Genomic DNA, 7,275 nt, shown 5'->3' with positions numbered 1-7,275 from the left:
GAAGTTAAGTGGCCAAAAATTTGTTGAGATGTTTTACATCGATGTTCATCAAAGAAATGGGTCTATAGTTCTCTTCTTTGATGAGTCCCTGCCTTGTTTTGAGATGAGGGTTATGATTGCTTCATAGAAAGAGTTTGATTGTGAACTTTCACTTTCAATTTCATTGAAGAGTTGGAAGAATATTGTTGTAAGTTCTGCTTTGAAGGTCATGTAGAATTCAGCTGTAAATCCATCTGGTTCTGGTCTTTTCGTGGGTGGAAAGTCTTTTATTGCTGTTTCTATTTCGATGCTTGATATGGGCCTGTTAAGTTGGTTTAAGTCATCTTGGTTTAGTTTGGAGTGTCAATCTTTGCTAGAATTTTGTCCATTTCTTCCAGACCTTCTTTATCTCTTCTCCATAATTTTAATTTGAAGTCAATTTTATCTGATATTAGGATTGCAAATCCGCCTGTTTATGGGGACTGTTTGCTTGGTAGATTTTATGCCAGTCTTTCACTTTCAGAATATGTTTGTTTTTGTGGGCAAGGCGTGTCTCTTGAAGGCAGCAGATAGAATGATCTGTCTTTTTGATCCAACTAGACAATCTATGTCACTTAATTGGAGAGTTAAGTCCATTAATATTGAGGGTTAGGACTGAGAAGTGTTTGGTAGTTCCTGGCATGTTATCCACCTTCTCAGGGGCTGTGCCAACTGGGTCCCTCCTATGATTCTTGGGTTCTCTGTTTAGGGAAGTTTCTTTATTGTGCTTTTGTCAGTTTTCTATGTGTAGGACATCTTTAAATATATTTTGTAGGGCTGGTTTGGTGGAGATATATTGTTCCAATTTTTCTTTGCTGTGGAAGGTTTTTATTTGACCTTCCATTATTTTTTTTATAAGCTTAGCTGGGAACAGTATTCTTGGTTGATAGTTGTTTGTCTTTAGGGGATGGCATACATCATTCTAGGCTCTTCTTGCTTTCATTGTTTCTGCTGAAAAGTCTGAAGTTATCCTGATTGATTTCCCTTTATAGGTGATTGATCTTTTCTCCCCGACAGCTTTAAGGATCTTTTCCTTGGTCTCAATTGATGCTGTGTGGATTACAATGTGACAGTGGGATGTCTTGTTCTGGTCTGGTCTGTTTGGGGTTCTAAAGGCTGTTTGTATCTGAATGGGCCTATCTTTTTGCAAGTTTGGGAAGTTCTTTGCTAGAATTCTGTTAAATAAATTTCCTAGCCTTTCACTTCTGTCTCTAGGCCCTCCTCTTAAATTAGGCCTTCTGATTGCGTCTTTCAAGGTTGAATAGATTTATCATATTTCTTGGATTTGTCTTCAATACTTGTCTGTTCTTTCTCTATAATGTCTTGGCTGTCTTCAATCCTAGAGATTCGATCTTCTGCATGGTCTAACCTACTGACAAGACTTTCTACTTTGATTTTTATTTCTTTTCCTTCTAATTGGTCATATTTGATGGCTTCAACTTCTTTGTTGGTGCTTTGTTTTAGATCTTGTATGGACTTCTTTATCTCCTTTATTTGGTTTTCATTGTTCATTCTCATATCCCTTAGTTGATTTGTTATAGTTTCATTGGACTCCCTTTCCTTCTGTTGGGCTTCATTCAGCATTCCCTTTGTGAATTCCAGAGATTCCTCCACCTTTCTGTTTGTGGATTCCTTGAATGCCTAATCTTTGTTATTTCTCACTCATGCAATTCCTCTGTTGATCTTTGATTAGGATCCTCATGCTCATGAAATTCCTGTATTAATCTTTGGTTAGCCTCATCACGCTCATACATTTCCCTATCATGCTCACACAAGTGTCCTTTGCAGGCTTTCAATCTCTTCATTCAGCATGTTTACCAATAGTGTTCATAGAGCATTTTGGAAACTCTCCTCTGGATTATTCATTAATTGCTTTGTTGCCTGATTATCATGAGTGGGAGTTGAGATACCTGGACTTGCCATTTTTCTTGTGTTTTTCTGGCTTGTTCTACCCATTTGGGTATGAAAGCAAAACCAATTCCATGCTAGAACACTATTTTAAGGCACTCACCAACCAGAGCCCTGTAGTTGCACAGATTGTGTGACATAGTCAAAATGAGTACAGATACATCTAGTTCAACAGATACAATCTAGTTCAACAGCAAACAACTAGGGATCAATGAACTAAGAAAATCAAAGAAGAGTCAGCAGACCAGAAATTAATATACTTAGGGAGAATTGTGAGGAGAAAGTAAGATTAGAGGAATGTAGGGAGGGACAGGGAGAGAGGGAATGTGACCAAGACCTAAATTTAGAGAGAAGAAAGGGATAGAAGGAAAGGAGAAGAGAGATAAAGAAAAAGGAAAAATTAAAAAATTAAACACTTTAAAATTATGTAAGTGTCAAGAAATAATACCACAATTAAAGGAGTAAGGCTGAGAGTTTGTGAATTGCATAACTGATATCATACACACAATGAAGGAGAAGGTCTAACCATTGATGATGGGTAGATATCTGGGGATGAACAGAACAGCAATAAAGTGAAGCAAAACAAACAAACCAAAACCCCCAAAAGGACCAAAAGAGAAAAAAGCCTAAAGAGAATTAAAAAAATAAATCAAAAAATTCTAAAATCAAAATCATGAAAAAAATAGAAAACAATTTTTTTTTAATTTAAAAATTAGGTAAAAAAAGAGTTTCCCGATTTTTATTGTTGTTGTTCTTGCTGTTGGTTGTGGGGCCTGAACTCTGGGCCTGGGTGCTGTCCCTCAGCTCTTCAGTTCAAGGCTAGCACTCTACCACTTGAGCCACAGTACCACTTCCAGCTTTTTCTGCCTATGTGGTGTTGAGGAATCAAACCCAGGGCCTCATGCATGCAAGGCAAGCGCTTTATTACTGAGCCACCTTCCCAGCCCCTTGATTTGGGTAAGGGGGAAAAATCTTGTGTCTGTAACCAGTCTCTTTGTGGAGTCTCTGGTTTGCTTGTGGTGTTTGGTTTTCCTATGGCTTGACTGATTTCTTAAATCAGTTTGTTTGAGCAGGCAGAATGAAGATTTGCCTTACCAGGGACTTTATGTTCCTCCTCCTAGGCTAGGTCAGTGGGAGGGTGATCTGCTTTGAGTATCACAAAAGAGGGAGATGGCTATTTACTCTAGCTTGGAGTTGCTGTGAGGGAGCTAGGTTGTAGGTAGGGCTGCAGCCTGTCAGCAGTCGGTAGCTTTGCCCTGATGGGCTAACTCCTGAGAGACTTAAGCAGCTCAGCCTGGAGCCATTCTCAAGATTTATGTGTAACATTTCCAATTGTTTTTCTTTTACCCTCCAGCAGCTGGAGTTGCTACCCGTGCTGCAGTGGAGTGGGACAGCCTTTGGTTCTGTTTATATACTGAGGACAGTTGCCTTGACCTTGGGGAGCTGCCTCTGCTTGGGAAGGGCAACTTTCCCCAGGGGTAGAGCTGAGCCCCGCAGGTCAGTTTCCTTTGACCTGTTGAAAGCTCTTATTGTCACTACCTTCCCTCCCCCCTCCCCTGCTGCTCAAGAGAAGGAGTGAGGATGTCTTTTGTGGTACTCATGCCTTTCCCTTGGTTTCCCACCATCCATGGTCTGCAACTGTCTGTGGTCAGCAGGATGAAGATTTCTACTCATTGTCAGTTCTTGCTGGTGGTGAGTAGAATCTGCTTACACACTGCCTCTGGTGCCTTTGCCTGAGCTTGCTCTGTTGATATAGCGAGTGGCAGCAGCTGCCGCTGCCACAGACACTGGGAGTAGTGGAATCTGTCCCTTTAACCAAGCTGCCTGAGTGTTTTCCTCTCTGGCCAAACTCTCTCTACTATGATGACACACTTGGTGTGACTCTCTAGCCTTATGTTTTCCACTGGAAGACTAAAATTGGTTTCTAAGTAAGAGCTTGTTTAGTCCCCAGCTTCTCCTCTGCCATCTTCCTCCAGACGTTGAAGAGACTTTTCTTTCACTCCATCCAAGAGACCAGAAGCTCCAAGAGGATCTTTGCACTCACTACCCAAGAAATCAACAAGACCTGATCAGCTGCTGGGACCAGCGCCTTTCCTGACTCCCTGGGGAAGGCTGCTGCTGGCGGTACAAAGCTCACAGCCCCAACTTGGGCAGGAAAGCCAGGGCCACTAGTACCAGAGCCACCGCCTCTTTATAGCCAGTCAGTCCTGCTGTGACACGCATTGCTACACCAGAACATGTTTATTTCTTTGGGTCTGTCTGATACTCCAGGCTGATTGGCTTCTATCTACATACAGGAAAGACTTTACTTCATACCTCTTACCCCTCCAATGTAAAATGAGACTATCTGATACTAAACTCAATGTATAGGAATCTTCACACACAAAGAAATACTCCAAGGAATATAAAGGTCATTTCACTGAATCCTAACTCTTTATGATAAATGTATTTAACAAGGAACAAATAAAAATATCAGAAATGAAAAAAACCCTAATGCATAATTTAACTTTTAAATTAAACAGTTCTTTGTTACATTTTGAAGTGAGTCAGATTCGTCTGACTCCAGTGAAACACTGCCACATTTACAATGGCTAATGTTCCTTAGCAAAGAACTTTTTGGCAAGTAAATGTGATCTTTGTGAGAATCTATGATGGAATGATAAAGCTACAATATGTATTGAGGAGAAATAATTATGATAGTTGTTAATTAGTATTCTGGCTCCATTACTTTTCTAATTATTAGTCTTTGAGCATTCCATAGGGTTCTCCCCTCAGCTCAGACACCATGAATGATTCCCTGTTACTTTGAAATCAAGTCTGAACATAGTCCATATGAACATTTTCCTATAACCTAGATCCTAAATTGCATTTGAATAATGGTCCCTCCATTTCTTACATTGCTCCTCAGAACCAGCTGAGTTAATTTTCTAAAACCTCTTCCTCTGTTTCTTTACTACTATAATTCTCCTAAGGCACAGTACTTAACCCCTGAGTTCAAGCCCCAGAAAAGGCATGCACATACGCACACGCGTGTACGCGCACGCGCGCGCACACACACACACACACAGAGTCTATGCCTACTTTTCAATTGCTTGGTTGATCAAAATGGAGAAAATGACATGAAAGGTACACGCTGTTCTTCTCTTATTTGTGCTGAAACTTTTTAGAGTCTTCCATCATGCTTGGCTTTGATTTTGATATTTGACTTACAGCACAATGAAGAACAGTCTTAGCTGAAAACAAAAAGTTGCCCTGGTAAATAAAACAGGCTAACAAAACAGTTTCTGTGTTGTTATATTTTATAGTCCCTGTCTTTTTCCTATTCTCTGCACTACTACTGACTCTCACTTGTGGTCTTGTTACTAATACAAAAATTGAGTTTCTTAGCTCATCAATCGTGGATTATCCTATTTGTGTTATCACCCAACCAGGACCTTAGATAAAGACCATAGCTGTCTCTATCTATGGACTTTAGTGCCTCTTTAACAGTTACTATTGGGACACAGTACATGTTTCCCAACTGGGAAGTGACATTGCTTAGATTCTCTTTATTCTCCTATTACTTTCATGGATGTCTAGTCTAGGAAGTGGTCAATTCATGCTCGATTAAGCTGAGAAATGTAAACCATGCTCTGAAAATTGAGTTCTCTCTAGTAGCAGAGGCAGTCATATACAGTGTCCTCCAAATAGTGTGTGTGTTTGTGGTAGGGGCGGGGGCGTCACCAAATGAGCCAATGCCAGAGTAAGTCATCCAAACATGGCCCAGAGGAATAATGACTTTGTAAAACAGCAGGCATACCACTATGTTAGTTGAAGTCAAAGGCAATAAGAAAAGAAGTTCCAAATAGTTTCCATTTTCCTGCTCTAAACTTGTGGTTCGTTATGTCCTTGGAATTGATTTAATTCTCCAAAGAACAGCCAAAATGTTCTTTTAAAATCAAATCATGTCTCCTTTCTTGTTGATCCCTTTTTCCCTGGCCCCTAACCATGGCTTTCCACTTCATTTAGAATAAAATCTAGAGTGGGACTGGAGATGTAGCTCAGTGATGGAGTGTTTGCTTGCTATGTGTGAGCATTTTGGTTTAATCCCTTGCACCATAATAAACAAAGGAACAAACTCAAAAATCTTTGACCTGGTCCCTACACTCTGTACAGCATTATCTATTATCTTTAGTCACACTAGATTTTTTTCTAGATCCCCAGTACTTAGAAAAGTTGCCAGACATAGTTAGCAGTCAATATTATATAATATAAAAATTTTCAAGTGACTGAATTTTTCAATAACAGCTGAGCTGTTATTGAATCTGGCTGCACATTTGAATCACCTAGAGAGCTCATAGAATGCAGGCATCTGACAAACTCCTAGAGCTGTTCACTTAATTTTTGCGATGAAGTTGTGCAGTGACATTCAAAAAATAGTCTTCTTAGGCTACTCTGTGGTACAGGTAGAATTGAGAAATAGTGACTTGGACAAGGACAATTGCTAATGAACCACTAAAGTTTCCTGCTCAGATTACCAAGCTCTCACTATGCTGTGATGTCACTATTATAAATTCTCACGATGGTATGAATTCTCCCAAAAGTAAATCTTTCCCTGTTTAGTGTTACAAGATCCTGTTAGATTTCAAATTATTGATGGACACTGGCTGTTAAGAAATTCTGATTGAATTTTAGTTTCTCTGTACAAAATCACCAAGTTAGTTTCCTGCATATTTCTGACATGGGAGGAAGGCCCATTTGAATCTGTTTCCTACACTACAGTTGTATTGATTAAAACTACCTGGGTCTCAGCCAAAGGTGTCATCATGTTGGCTACATGACTATTGCAAACAAACCCCAGGACCCAGGCAGATCTGAAGTTCAAAGCTTATTTAGACTGGGAACACTTATTAAAGAAAATGTCATTTGTGTTCAGAATAATGACTTGTAACTCTTCCAGCATTATTTTTCATCTAATGGGATTCATCCTCTACAAAGGATACTCCAAGAAGGGAATCTGGAAATTTTGGCTTGGTACATGCAGAGACCAGATGGCCAACAGGTACTGAGCTGGTTTTTGTAGTGGAATGAATGAAAAAGACAAGTTTCTTTAAGATGGCAATACAATTCCCAAATGGATCTGTGTGAAATGTTTAAAGTTTGAAGATAAAGGTTTTGGATTACATTGTCTTTAATATAAAATGGGCCTAAATGGAGCCAGGTGGGCTGTTTTTGAGACAGGAGCAGGACTGTCACCTGAATTTGTGAACATTACCAAAGAAACCAGATGCAATGGGGAAGCAATCAATTACAATGGAATCTACATATGCCTACATATGCTGGTCATCTACAGGCTTATTTTTTTTTTTT

Source organism: Dipodomys ordii, unplaced genomic scaffold (assembly GCF_000151885.1).
Source record: "Dipodomys ordii isolate 6190 unplaced genomic scaffold, Dord_2.0 Scaffold3, whole genome shotgun sequence".
NCBI classification, from domain to species: Eukaryota; Metazoa; Chordata; class Mammalia; order Rodentia; family Heteromyidae; genus Dipodomys; species Dipodomys ordii.
Note: the sequence above shows the minus strand (reverse complement) of the source record.